Below are 15,657 nucleotides of genomic sequence, written 5' to 3' on the forward strand. Positions count from 1 at the left end.
AGCTACCTCATTGCGCCTCTTTTTTTCTTCTTTGCGTCATGTGCTGTTTGGGGAGTGTTTTTTGGAAGGGCCATCCTGCGTGACACTGCAGTGCCACTCCTAGATGGGCCAGGTGTTTGTGTCGGCCACTAGGGTCACTTATCTTACTCACACAGCTACCTCATTGCGCCTCTTTTTTTCTTCTTTGCGTCATGTGCTGTTTGGGGAGTGTTTTTTGGAAGGGCCATCCTGCGTGACACTGCAGTGCCACTCCTAGATGGGCCGGGTGTTTGTGTCGGCCACTAGGGTCGCTTATCTTACTCACACAGCTACCTCATTGCGCCTCTTTTTTTCTTCTTTGCGTCATGTGCTGTTTGGGGAGTGTTTTTTGGAAGGGCCATCCTGCGTGACACTGCAGTGCCACTCCTAGATGGGCCAGGTGTTTGTGTCGGCCTCTAGGGTCGCTTAGCTTACTCACACAGCTACCTCATTGCGCCTTTTTTTTTCTTCTTTGCGTCATGTGCTGTTTGGGGAGTGTTTTTTGGAAGGGCCATCCTGCGTGACACTGCAGTGCCACTCCTAGATGGGCCAGGTGTTTGTGTCGGCCACTAGGGTCGCTTAGCTTAGTCATCCAGCGACCTCGGTGCAAATTTTAGGACTAAAAATAATATTGTGAGGTGTGAGGTATTCAGAATAGACTGAAAATGAGTGGAAATTATGGTTTTTGAGGTTAATATACTTTGGGATCAAAATGACCCCCAAATTCTATGATTTAAGCTGTTTTTTAGGGTTTTTTGAAAAAAACACCCGAATCCAAAACACACCCGAATCCGACAAAAAAAATTCGGTGAGGTTTTGCCAAAACGCGGTCGAACCCAAAACACGGCCGCGGAACCGAACCCAAAACTAAAACACAAAACCCAAAAAATTTCAAGTGCACATCTCTAGTGTTCAACCCGGCTAGCTACCCAGGTAGGATTCCCAGATCACTTGATCCGGGAATTTGCCGGGGGACCCATTTCCACTAGGGAAAAACACGGATAAAGGCGCGCCCCCGCGCATTTACCCGTGTTTAAAAAAGCTAGAGGAAAAGGGGTATAATACTATTTCACTTACATCTGATGGGTGTAATGACTGTTCAATTTACCTGTTTTTGAAAAGAAGTGACGTAGAGTCAATTTACAATCGATAACAGCTGATGATACAACTAATAATTCCGATATAACACCAATATTATGATAAAATTCTAAATAACACTTTTATATAAGCACTTATATATAAGAACCTACAGCCAAGACCTACAGCCTTACAATCACAAGAAAGTGTGTCACATGTGATACTGTAGTGGTGACATGGCACCAGAGGAGACTTGTTGTATACAGTAGTTCAGTTGTTTAGTAACAATAGAATAACATTAGTTCATAGACTTAGGAGTCTATGTACTAAACCTTGGAGAGAGATAAATTGGATGGAGGTAAAGTCCCAACCAACCAGTTCCTAAATGTCATTTTTCAAATACAGCCTGTAACATGGAAGTTAGGAGCTGATTGGTTGGTACTTTATCTCCATCCACTTTATCTCTCTCCAACGCTTAGTATGGTATTGCTGGTATAATGTTGCCATTCGTTTCGCAATAAGTATTCTGCATTATAGACAAGAGAATGCACAACCTAAAGTTCCATCTGGGTCCACATTCTAATGTCTGGGTTGTTCAGTTGGTCATTATTTTCATTAATTGAGAAGTTGGGTCTCGTTGTTTGAGCACATACCATCTATGTGCTAATAAAGAAACCTAGTTGAACCAACTTTAGTTCTCAATTTTAGTGATTAAGTACCCACAATACATCATAATTTGGTGGCAACAGGTGGGTTCAGTCACTAAAAAATAATCATATTAGAGCTGATAAGCCTGGATGAGATATTATATACGTGAAATATTCCATCAAAGAGGGATCGAGTGCACAGCAGTGAAGACCTGAAATGTTCCGAACAGGAAGTTAGTTCAATGGCACTTAGGCAATCCTTGCACTGAAGATGAGTCAGATTATGAGTAGGTGGAAGTGGAATACAGTGTGGTTGAGTAGCAGCTGTTGAAGAAACTCAAGTCACTCAAGCTGCAGCGGGTACTCCAGCATAATTGCAGGGACGGAGTAGCAATGCATGAGACAGCAACAGTGCTGCAAGCCATATGAAATGTTCCCGTATATCCCCCCGTTATTTCACCACCTAGACTACAATATAGAGATGTGCCAATGTTCATGTTAACATCAACAAAGACAACCATTTGCACATCATGAAGTCATTAATGATACTGCACGGGGTGGAAAAAGATGAGTAGGCTAGGTACCTAGTGCCTAGCTTTAATGCAGAGGCATCAGAGGTGTATTAGGTATGAAATCATGTACGGTGGAGAAGTTCCTGCACTGCACAGTCTGAATCCAGCAGTATACAGAGGTCTAGCAAATTGCTCAGTTAACACATTGTGCCAACCTCCATAGCGATCTCCAACATTGTCCATCTCTTCACCAAGACAGCAAAGGTATGCAAACCATGAGACACACCACTGCTTCAAATGCCTTCAACATGGACATCTACAGAAATATTCCCAGAAGGCTGTGGGTGATTCCTGGGAGCTGGTGCACCAGTTCTCTGAATGGCCATTTGCTTACTTCGGAAGGCAGATAATTACATTGTCATTGAGACACTGTGTTTGGAGGATGTGGTTTATCAAGTGGAGATAGTATCTGCAACACATGCCCAAAAACATGTGGTCACTTGCAGCTAATCACATTAAGTGGGCAAGCCTGGCAGGGACTATGGGATCCAGGAGCATACAATCCACACCTCCTGTAGGCAATCACTGGGAGAATTGTGAGCTACAGTATGTACTCTAGCAAAGGCTGCAGAAATATGTGACTGAGTATAAGCAGGACTCAGAGTCTGTATATGTAATGCTCAACCAAGAACAGGAGGGTGAGTGCTTCTTTATCTATGTGACAGTAAAGAGCCATCTTGAAAAAGTCCCTATGCTGTGAATCTGGCAGCATGGCTCTAGGAAGAGTTTCTTATGAAGGAGAGAAGATCCAACCAGTTTGAGAGACTCCTTGTAAAGCACCACCTAAATAATAATAATATCTTATGCACCCATCAAAAATGTATGGGGTGGAGGGAGATGTGTAAGTAAAATATATTTAATTTGCATAATAAGTGGTCTTGTGCCCAATATTTCTATCACCACTGCATTGCAGTACAGGTTAACATCCATGTCCAGCCACCTCAGATTTATGTGTTAAGTACTCATGCATTTGAGAGCCATCTGGTTAGGTCTGCTAATGTCTATACAGAGCACGTCAGGGTTTGCAATACTGTCTCTGTGGGCCTTGCAGCACCACAGGCCCCACCATGCCATGCCTATTACAGTAATTATAACATGAGTTATTTATATTTTGAATATTTCTACTCAAGGGATAATCACTTTTTAAGTATAGCAAATGCCACGTTTGGTTTGAATGGCCTCCAGCGAGCAAACCAAGAATAAAGGTATTGTGTACCTGTTCTTTATTGTAAAATAGGAACATTTCCGTGGACACAGAGGTGTAACTCTGGGAGGCAACAGAGTCATCTGCCGCTGCGTTCCTGCTCTGAAGTGGGGCACCTCTCCTCCCATTCTGTGACACCATTGAATTAAGTTAATTGATAGCTGTCGCTGTCTTTTCAGTAGCCAACTTCCTCACTGGTCCCTGCACCTTACAAAACATACACTTTTTATTATATTGTAGATACACATTTTACAAGTGTAATACCCAGTATTAGAACCCACAACCTATTACACTGGAAGCAGAGACCTTACTGATGAAGCTGTTTGTTCCTGTATAGGAAATATAAGAATTCTAACTATATGAAGTTACTTCTCTGATAATTACACGTAACTTCATATACTGTAGTTAGAATTATCATGCTTACTGTCCAGGAGCAAATAGCTCCATCAGTAAGGTGCCTGCTTCCACTGTAATGGGTTGTGGGATCTAATCCTGGGTATGACTGCTAAGAAATGTGTGATTTAAAATAGAAGCCAATAAAATGTAAATATACAGTATATAAAAAAATGTTTAGAACACTCCATACATACATACATACATACATACATACATACACACACACACGTATACATAATATATATACACATACACTGTGTGTATATACAGGGCCGTCAGAACATTTATAGGTTGGGGGGGCAAGAAAGAACCTCATTTTGGCGCCCCTGTGGGTGGAGCCACTGGGGAGGAGGAGGCAGTACTACTGGGACAAAAAGGAGGCCGCACCACGGTGGGGAGGATACATCTCTGTGCAACCCCCAACCGCATCCCCCGCGCCCACACATCACCCCCTGGCATTGTCACTACAATGCCTCTTAGGGGAAAAGGAGAGAGAGTGAGGGGAGTGAGAGAGAAACAAAGAGGATGTCAGGGAGAGAGAGGGGGAGTGAGTGAGCGAGAGAAAGAGGGGAGAATGAAAGAGATGGTATCAGGGCGAAAGAGAGGAGCGAGAGAGAAAGAGTGTCAGGGTGAGAGAGCGGGTGTCAGAGGGGATCCGTTCGGGAGCCTGGCAGTCAGAATACCGACGCCGGAATCCCAACACTATTTGGAATGCCAACACTGACATCCTGAATATGGTCTCCAGCCCGGCCCTGGAATCCCGACAGCAGGATACAGAACGCTCATCCACCACCACACCGGAGAGGTAAGCCACGGAGCAAGGGGTTAGGCTGTGGGGGGAGGGTTAGGTGGGGCTTCCCATCATTAGGCCCCCTAAACAGCCGTGATTCGTGGCAGTGCTGAGTGCTCTGGTGCTGGATGTCTTCCCTGGTAAGGTGGAGGGGGGGGTGTAGTGTATAGCCCCTGTGAACAGGGGTGTAACTGGAACTTTGTGGGCCCCATAGCAAAATGTTTAAGGGGCCCCCCAACTCAGGTCTCCAGAGAGAGATAGTGACTACAGGGACATAGATACAAAGAGAGTGGCTGCAGGGACATAGATACAGAGAGTGGCGGAAGGGACAGAGAGAGAGTGCCGACAAAGATAGGCAGCAGGGACTTTGGGACAGAAAGAGGCAGCAGGTGAATAGAAACAAAGAGAGGCAGCAGGGACGTAAGTACAGATAAAGAGGCTGCAGAGACATAGGGACAGAGAGAGGCAGCAGGGACTTAGGGAGACACAGTAGGGACAAAGAGAGGCAGCAGGGAAGTAGGAACAGATAGAGGCAACAGGGCCGTAGGAACAGAGTGAGGGGCCGCAGGGACATAGGGACAGAGTGAGGGGCAGCAGGGACATAGGGATAGAGTGAGGGTCAGCAGGGACGTAAGGACAGAGGGAGGGGCAGCAGGGATGTAAGGAGAGAGAGAGGGGCAGCAGGGACGTAAGGACAGTGGGAGGGGCAGCAGGGACATAAGGAGAGAGAGGAGCATCAGGAACGTAGGGACAGAGAGGGCCAGCAGGGATGTAGAGACAGAGAGAGGCAGCATGGACATAGGGACAGAGAGAGGCAGCAGGGGTGTAGGGACAGAGAGAGGCCATAAGGACAGAGAGAGGCAGCAGTGGTGTAGGGACAGAGAGGGGTAGCAGGGAAGTAGGGACAGAGAAAGCCAGCAGGGGCATAGGGACAGAGAGAGGCAGCAAGGACGTAGGGAGAGATAGAGGCAACAAGGACATAGAGACAGAGAGGGGTAGCAAGGATGTAGGGACAGAGAGAGTAGTAGCAAGGATGTAGGGACAGAGAGAAGGGCAGCAGGGTTGTAGGGACAGAGAGAGGCAGCAAGGATGTAGGGAGAGCTAGAGACAGAGGCCGTAGGGACAGATAGAGGCAGCAGGGATGTAGGGTCAGAGAGAGGGGCAGCAGGGATGCATGGACAGACAGGAAAAAACACACACACACATTGGCCTCCATGGGAAAAAAACACATACATTGGACTCCACAGGAAAAAAAACATATATTGACCTCCACAGAAAAAAAACAAATACATATACATTGGCCTCCACAGAAAAAGAAACACATAAATTTGTGTCCATAAACAAACACACATTGCTCCCTACAGGAAATTAAATCACATTGTTCCCTACAGAGAAAAAATCAAAATCACAGTGAAAACAAATTAGCATTGCTCACCACAGTGAAAAAAAAATCAAAATACTCCCCACAGTAAAAAAAAAAATAACATTGCTCCCTACAGGGAAACAAATAACATTGCTCCCCACAATGAAAACAAAATCACATTACTCCCCACAGTCAGAAAAAAAAACATTTCTCCCCACAGTGAAAAGAAAAATCACATTGCTCCTCACGGTAAAAAAAAAAATAATCACATTTCTCCCTACAGGGAAACAAATAACATTGCTCCCCACAATGAAATCAAAATCACATTGCTCACCACAGTAAAAAAAAATTCACATTGCTCCCTACAGGGAAACAAATAACATTACTCCCCACAGTGAGAAAAAAACACATTGCTTCCCACAGTGAAAGAAAATCACATTGGCACCACGTGTTGGGATTGTTTTGCCAGCGGTTGGGATACAGAAGGTCAGCATACCAACCCCAGGATCCCGGCTACCAGAATGCCGGCGTGAGGGGGCGAGCGCAACGGATTCCTTTGTGGGCTCGGTGGCTCACTGCAGGTTCTATTACCACTCTATGGGTGTCATGGACACCCACGAGTGGGATTAGTCCCTGTGTGTCGGCATGCCGATCGTCGGCATTGCCAGCGGTCGGGATTCTGGCATCAGCATCCTGACCGCCGGGATCCCGACCGTCAATCATGTGACCGCATGCCAGCACCACAGGGAAAGAAAATCACAATGGCCACACAGAAAAAAGAAAATAACAAACACTGGCCCCTATCTGTCGGAAGAAGGGCGCTAACTGTCTTCCCTGTCCCTCAATGGTGTGATTGCTTACAGGCATTCAGGCTGGTGTACAGACAGACTGGTAAAATGGCAACATGGCTGTGAGTGGAGAAAGACCAGGATAGGGGAACTGATGTGGGGAAGGGATGAGTTCTACAGATGGGGGGGGGGGGGGAGCTGTAGCTATGAGGGTAAAGAGATAACAAGAAAAGGAAAACTGGTGTGTGGGACGGGGGAGGTGCAGATGGGTACTGTTATGGGGGAGGGGGAGGCGCAGGTGGGGGGGCAGTGCAACAGTACTGGTGTGGGGGAGAGGGTGCCGCGGGTGGGGTGGGGGGACAGTACAGGAGTACTGGTGTGGGGGAGGGGGTGTCGCGGGTGGGGGGGAGGGGATGCCGCGAGTGAGGGGGAGAGGACAGTACAGGAGTACTGGTGTGGGGGAGGGGGTGCCGCGGGTGGGGGGGGGGGATGCCGCGAGTGGGGGGGGGGGAGGACAGTACAGGAGTACTGGTGTGGGGGAGGGCGTGCAGCGGGTGGGGGAGGGTCGGAGTTCAGAGCCACGATGAGAATAGGAGATTACAGGAGTACTGGTGTTGTGGGGGGGGGGAGCCATGAGAGGAGATCTGAGATAGGGAACAGGAAGGGTAGAGACTGGAGAGGGGAGAACCAAAACCAAACAGAAGCATAGAACACTCACCGTTTATGTAGCATGCCGGGAACACCTGCTCCTGCATGCTACATAAACGGTGAGTGTTCTATGCTTCTGTTTGGTTCTTTTATCACTTATGCTTTCACTGCACATGGGCATTCTTACCTGAGGAAAAGGCTGTTAGGCCTTGAAACGTCGTAAGCAACCTGCCATGTTTTCTTCTGTTATGAACACGTTTGCTTTGTTTCCACAATGATTTGAAATTTTGAATACAAGTTTTAACAAGTCCTTGGAGTGCCGCCTCAGTTCCTTTGCTGCATACACCTGAGCCACAGGTGGGGAAGGATATGTTATATTATATATATATATATATATATATATATATATATATATATATAAGTGATGTGCACCGGAAATTTTTCGGGTTTTCTGTTTGGGTTTTGGATTCGGTTCCGCAGCCGTGTTTTGGATTCGGACGCGTTTTGGCAAAACCTCCCTGAAAATTTTTTGTCGGATTCGGGTGTGTTTTGGATTCGGGTGTTTTTTTACAAAAAACCCTCAAAAACAGCTTAAATCATAGAATTTGGGGGTCATTTTGATCCCATAGTATTATTAACGTCAAAAACCATAATTTCCACTCATTTCCAGTCTATTCTGAACACCTCACACCTCACAATATTATTTTTAGTCCTAAAATTTGCACCGAGGTCGCTGGATGACTAAGCTAAGCGACCCAAGTGGCCGACACAAACACCTGGCCCATCTAGGAGTGGCACTGCAGTGTCAGACAGGATGGCACTTCAAAAAAATAGTCCCCAAACAGCACATGATGCAAAGAAAAAAAGAGGCGCAATGAGGTAGCTGTGTGACTAAGCTAAGCGACCCAAGTGGCCGACACAAACACCTGGCCCATATAGGAGTTGCACTGCAGTGTCAGACAGGATGGCACTTCAAAAAAATAGTCCCCAAACAGCACATGATGCAAAGAAAAAAAGAGGCGCAATGAGGTAGCTGTGTGAGTAAGCTAAGCGACCCAAGTGGCTGACACAAACACCTGGCCCATCTAGGAGTGGCACTGCAGTGTCAGACAGGATGGCAGATTGAAAAAATTGTCCCCAAACAGCACATGATGCAAAGAAAAAAAGAGGCGCAATGAGGTAGCTGTGTGACTAAGCTAAGCGACCCAAGTGGCCGACACAAACACCTTGCCCATCTAGGAGTGGCACTGCAGTGTCAGACAGGATGGCACTTCAAAAAAATAGTCCCCAAACTGCACATGATGCAAAGAAAAAAAGAGGCGTAATGAGGTAGCTGTGTGACTAAGCTAAGCGACCCAAGTAGCCGACACAAACACCTGGCCCATATAGGAGTGGCACTGCAGTGTCAGACAGGATGGCACTTCAAAAAAATAGTCCCCAAACAGCACATGATGCAAAGAAAAAAAGAGGCGCAATGAGGTAGCTGGATGGCTAAGCTAAGCGACACAAGTGGCCGACACAAACCCCTGGCCCATCTAGGAGTGGCACTGCAGTGTCAGACAGGATGGCACTTCAAAAAAATAGTCCCCAAACAGCACATGATGCAAAGAAAAAAAGAGGCGCAATGAGGTAGCTGTGTGAGTAAGCTAAGCGACCCAAGTGGCTGACACAAACACCTGGCCCATCTAGGAGTGGCACTGCAGTGTCAGACAGGATGGCAGATTAAAAAAATAGTCCCCAAACAGCACATGATGCAAAGAAAAAAAGAGGCGCAATGAGGTAGCTGTGTGAGTAAGCTAAGCGACCCAAGTGGCTGACACAAACACCTGGCCCATCTAGGAGTGGCACTGCAGTGTCAGACAGGATGGCAGATTTAAAAAATTGTCCCCAAACAGCACATGATGCAAAGAAAAAAAGAGGCGCAATGAGGTAGCTGTGTGACTAAGCTAAGCGACCCAAGTGGCCGACACAAACACCTTGCCCATCTAGGAGTGGCACTGCAGTGTCAGACAGGATGGCACTTCAAAAAAATAGTCCCCAAACTGCACATGATGCAAAGAAAAAAAGAGGCGTAATGAGGTAGCTGTGTGACTAAGCTAAGCGACCCAAGTTGCCGACACAAACACCTGGCCCATATAGGAGTGGCACTGCAGTGTCAGACAGGATGGCACTTCAAAAAAATAGTCCCCAAACAGCACATGATGCAAAGAAAAAAAGAGGCGCAATGAGGTAGCTGTGTGACTAAGCTAAGCGACCCAAGTGGCCGACACAAACCCCTGGCCCATCTAGGAGTGGCACTGCAGTGTCAGACAGGATGGCACTTCAAAAAATAGTCCCCAAACAGCACATGATGCAAAGAAAAATGAAAGAAAAAAGAGGTGTAAGATGGAATTGTCCTTGGGCCTTCCCACCCACCCTTATGTTGTATAAACAGGACATGCACACTTTAACGAACCCATCATTTCAGCCACAGGGTCTGCCACACGACTGTGACTGAAATGACTGGTTGGTTTGGGCCCCCACCAAAAAAGAAGCAATCAATCTCTCCTTGCACAAACTGGCTCTACAGAGGCAAGATGTCCACCTCCTCCTCATCGTCCGATTCCTCACCCCTTTCACTGTGTACATCCCCCTCCTCACAGATTATTAATTCGTCCCCACTGGAATCCACCATCTCAGGTCCCAGACTTCTGATGAAACAGCCCCTGTTCTCGAGGCTAAGAAACTCGTCAAGCATCCCGCCCGACGTTCTGTCCGGTATCCTGGTCATCATCAAATACTCAACACAGAAGCAGTGTGTTTCAGCGGCTCCCGCCACGGAATCACGAGCGAACGGCTTCTGGTCCGGTTCAGCCGCGCTCCGACACTGTCCTGTGAGTCCAGCCCCCATTCAGTGCTACTGACAGCTTCTTCTGTGCTGCTGCACAGCGGTGTGGGCAGCCGGCGCCCACTATCAGGAAGGAGACAGCGGTTAATCCCTCCACCATTGAAAGGCCTGGGTAAGCTTTGCACGAGACTGTTCAAATAGCGGTTCCAGCTTAAAAGTCACTGCATTATGCATGGAAATATGTCCATATAAGCTGCCCATAAAAAGCCTCTATATTTGGATGAGACTGTGAGCACTCAAGCTGTTTATTAAATGGTGGATAGTTCAAGTGTACATCATTTTAAGTGTGGATGGATTTCCAAAGAAACATCTAATGAATTTATGTGACCAATTAGCCCATGCATGGAGCTTAATTTAAGAAGCATCAGTTAAGCATAAATGCTGCATCTTTATCCGGAATACAGGTGGTGTCGTCTTTCCAAGGGAGTTTTTACAATGTATCTTATATTTGTTACTATCTTTAGCTACTAATGTTTGGTGTATATTACATGAGTTACTTATACCACAGGATACTTGGTTTATTCACTGAATTGTGATAGCTATATATCAAATATTTTTAATAATAAATTTTATTAATACTGTTTAATGGTAGCGCTTCTCTGAGTGTTTCTTGTTCTGTGAATTTTTTGGTTGAGGATCAGCACCTCAACTTTGGGAAGCTGCTGCCAGAGAACAGTAACAGTATTTCAGGTGTCTTATAGCCATTTTACTAGCGCCCACCTACCCCTCCCCCCTTTTTTTTCGTTTAAGTATACGTACGGACTGTCTGACGTGCCTACTTGGATGCGGTCACTCATATAATCCTCCACCATTCTTTCAATGGTGACAGAATCATATGCAGTGACAGTAGACGACATGTCAGTAATCGTTGGCAGGTTCTTCAGTCCGGACCAGATGTCAGCACTCGCTCCAGACTGCTCTGCATCACCGCCAGCGGGTGGGCTCGGAATTCAATGCCTTTTCCTCGCAGCCCCAGTTGCGGGAGAATGTGAAGGAGGAGCTGTTGACGGGTCACGTTCCGCTTGACCTGACAATTTTCTCACCAGCAGGTCTTTAAACCTCTGCAGACTTGTGTCTGCCGGAAAGAGAGATACAACGTAGGTTTTAAATCTAGGATCGAGCACGGTGGCCAAAATGTAGTGCACTGATTTCAACAGATTGACCACCCGTGAATCCTGGTTAAGCGAATTAAGGGCTCCATCCACAAGTCCCACATGCCTAGCGGAATCGCTCTGTTTTAGCTCCTCCTTCAATCTCTCCAGCTTCTTCTGCAAAAGCCTGATGAGGGGAATGACCTGACTCAGGCTGGCAGTGTCTTAACTGACTTCACGTGTGGCAAGTTCAAAGGGTTGCAGAACCTTGCACAACATTGAAATCATTCTCCACTGCGCTTGAGTCAGGTGCATTCCCCCTCCTTTGCCTATAACGTAGGTAGCTGTATAGGCTTGAATGGCCTTTTGCTGCTCCTCCATCCTCTGAAGCATATAGAGAGTTGAATTCCACCTCGTTACCACCTCTTGCTTCAGATGATGGCAGGGCATGTTCAGGAGTGTTTGCTGGTGCTCCTGTCTTCGGCACGCGGTGGCTGAATGCCGAAAGTGGCCCGCAATTCTTCGGGCCACCGACAGCATCTCTTGCACGCCCCTGTCGTTTTTTAAATAATTCTGCACCACCAAATTCAATGTATGTGCAAAACATGGGACGTGCTGGAATTTGCCCACATGTAATGCACGCACAATATTGGTGGCATTGTCCCATGTCACAAATCCCCAGGAGAGTCCAATTGGGGTAAGCCATTCCGTGCTGATGTTCCTCAGTTTCCGTAAGAGGTTGTCAGCTGTGTGACTCTTCTGGAAAGCGATGATACAAAGCGTAGCCTGCCTAGGAACGAGTTGGTGTTTGCGAGATGCTGCTACTTGTTATGAGCCACGGCTGTGGCTCATTCCTGTTTTGCAGTTTTGTTCTGTATTTCATGTTATACTTCTGTTTATGTTCCCCGTGGGTGTCATGGGGTGCTCGGAGCTCACCCTTAAGGAGGGGATACTGTTATGAACCACAGGTAGTGGTTCATTCCTATTTTATGTTTATAAAGTTGTCTTGCATGCCAGGATTTCCTGTTGCTCTGTTTTAGAATACTCTTGTCTGCTGCCGCTGGTGAGTCTGTGTAATTGCAGCTTGTTCCCTTGTGTTCAGCCTCACCTGGCTGCTAATTGCATCTGGTCAGTTTGGAATCATGCAACAAGGCAGCTGCATGGGATTATTAATTAGGCCTCTCTGTTATATGCTGGCTGTTTGCAACTCATAGATGCTGGTGATATTCCTTGGTTTGCAGTCTGCTTGAGTTCTGAGCTTGGTTCCTGCTAGTTCCTGAGCTTCCTGTGTCGATTCCTGTGTCAGTCCCTGTGTCGATTCCTATGTCTGATCCCGTGTACTGCCGTGAGGCATTCCTGTCCTGAGGTCCAGTACCGTTGCCTGTGCAAGTTTCTGGCTTCTTGGTGTCCACCGGTCTGCCGTTTGGGATTCTGCCTGTCCTCCAGTTCTGAGAGTCTGTGTCAGCAGCATTGGGAGTTCCTGTCCGTTTGCCAGTATTCGTACCGGTTCCGTGAGTAGCGGCACTACCGCGTCCGTCGGCCTAGGCTGCTGTATTCCCTTATTATTTCTGTCACTGGTGTTTTGCAGAGGGTTCTGCTTATGCTGTCACCGCCGGTACACAAAAGTATTGTCGGCGTGTGGTCAGCATTTCCTTTGTTGTTCTTTTCCTTTGGCGGCAAGCCGCACATACTTTGGTTTTAGGTTTGTTAGTAGCCCCTGGCCTTGTTGTTTAGTCAGAGGGCCCCTTGTTATCACCCTGTCTCGGTTCACTCTTTGTCTCTCATTAAGACCTGAGGGGGCATCGAAGTTGGGCAGACGTAATCCGCCCTTCAAACGCGGCTGCCATGGGCTCAAGCAACCATAGTCTCGCAAGAGTGTACTGACAGCACGGGTGAGACAACGGAGATAGGGCGCCAGGGGCTATTCCCTTTCCATTCCCCTTTCCCAGCATTACGTCCTGGTGCTCTGGACTCGCTTCATAACATCTCCCTTGTTCTGAGCACCAGGAACCTAACACTACTGGTGCCGCCGCTGCTGTTCTTGCTGCGGGAGGCAATACATCTACCCAGTGGGCTGTCACAGTCATATAGTCCTGAGTCTGCCCTGGCCCACTTGTCCACATGTCCGTGGTTAAGTGGACATTGGGTACAACTGCATTTTTTAGGACACTGGTGACTCTTTTTCTGACGTCTGTGTACATTTTCGGTATCGCCTGCCTAGAGAAATGGAACCTAGATGGTATTTGGTACCGGGGACACAGTACCTCAATCAATACTCTAGTTCCCTGTGAATTAACGGTGGATACCGGAAACACGTTTCTCACCACCCAGGCTGCCAAGGCCTGAGTTATCTGCTTTGCAGCAGAATGACTGCTGTGATATTTTATCTTCCCCGCAAAGGACTGTTGGACAGTCAATTGCTTACTGGAAGTAGTAAAAGTGGTCTTCCGACTTCCCCTCTGGGATAACGATCGACTCCCAGCAGCAAGAACAGCAGCGCCAGCAGCAGTAGGCGTTACACTCAAGGATGCATCGGAGGAATCCCAGGCAGGAGAGGACTCGTCAGACTTGACAGTGACATGGCCTGCAGGACTATTGGCGTTCCTGTCTAAGGAGGAAATTGACACTGAGGGAGTTGGTGGTGTGGTTTGCAGGAGCTTGGTTACAAGAGGAAGGGATTTAGTTGGCAGTGGACTGCTTCCGCTGTCACCCAAAGTTTTTGAACTTGTGAATGACTTCTGATGAATGCGCTTCAGGTGACGTATAAGGGAGGATGTTTTTAGGTGGTTAACGTCCTTACCACTACTTATTACAGCTTGACAAAGGCAACACACGGCTTGACACCAGTTGTCCGCATTTCTGTTGAAATAATTCCACACCGAAGAGGTGATTTTTTTTGTATGTTGACCAGGCATGTCAATGGCCATATTCGTCCCACGGACAACAGGTGTCTCCCCGGGTGCCTGACTTAAACAAACCACCTCACCATCAGAATCCTCCTTGTCAATTTCCTCCCCAGCGCCAGCAACACCCATATCCTCATCCTGGTGTACTTCAACAGTGACATCTTCAATTTGACTATCAGGAACTGGACTGCGGGTGCTCCTTCTAGCACTTGCAGGGGGCGTGCAAATGGTGGAAGGCGCCACCTCTTCCCGTCCAGTGTTGGGAAGGTCAGGCATTGCAACCGACACAATTGGACTCTCCTTGGGGATTTGTGATTTAGAAGAACGCACAGTTCTTTGCTGTGCTTTTGCCATCTTAACTCTTTTAAGTTTTCTAGCAGGAGGATGAGTGCTTTCATCCTCAAGTGAAGCTGAACCACTAGCCATGAACATAGGCAAGGCCCTCAGCCGTTCCTTGCCACTCTGTGTCGTAAATGGCACATTGGCAAGTTTACGCTTCTCCTCAGACGATTTTGATTTAGATTTTTGGGTCATTTTACTGAGCTTTATTTTTTTGGATTTTACATGCTCTCTACTATGACATTGGGCATTGGCCTTGGCAGACAACGTTGATGGCATTTCATCGTCTCGGCCATGACTAGTGGCCGCAGCTTCAGCACGAGGTGGAAGTGGATCTTGATCTTTCCCTATTTTACCCTCCACATTATTGTTCTCCATTTTTTAATGTGTGGAATTATATGCCAGTAATATATCAATAGCAATGGCCTACTACTATATATACTGCGCACAACTGAAATGCACCACAGGTATGGATGGATAGTATACTTGACGACACAGAGGTAGGTAGAACAGTGGCCTACTGTACCGTACTGCTATATATTATATACTGGTGGTCAGCAAAATTATGCACTGTCCTCCTACTACAGTATATATATACTTTGCAAAACTTAAATGCACCACAGGTATGGATGGGATAGTATACTTGACGACACAGAGGTAGGTAGAGCAGTGGCCTACTGTACCGTACTGCTATATATTATATACTGGTGGTTAGCAAAATTATGCACTGTCCTCTACTATATATATATACTATGCAAAACTTAAATGCACCACAGGTATGGATGGGGTACTATACTTGACAACACAGAGGTAGGTAGAGCAGTGGCCTACTGTACCGTACTGCTATATATTATAATATACTGGTGGTCAGCAAAATTATGCACTGTCCTCCTACTATATATATACTGTGCAAAACTTAAATGCACCACAG

The sequence above is a fragment of the Pseudophryne corroboree genome, chromosome 3 (genome assembly GCF_028390025.1).
Source record: "Pseudophryne corroboree isolate aPseCor3 chromosome 3, aPseCor3.hap2, whole genome shotgun sequence".
Classification (NCBI taxonomy): Eukaryota; Metazoa; Chordata; class Amphibia; order Anura; family Myobatrachidae; genus Pseudophryne; species Pseudophryne corroboree.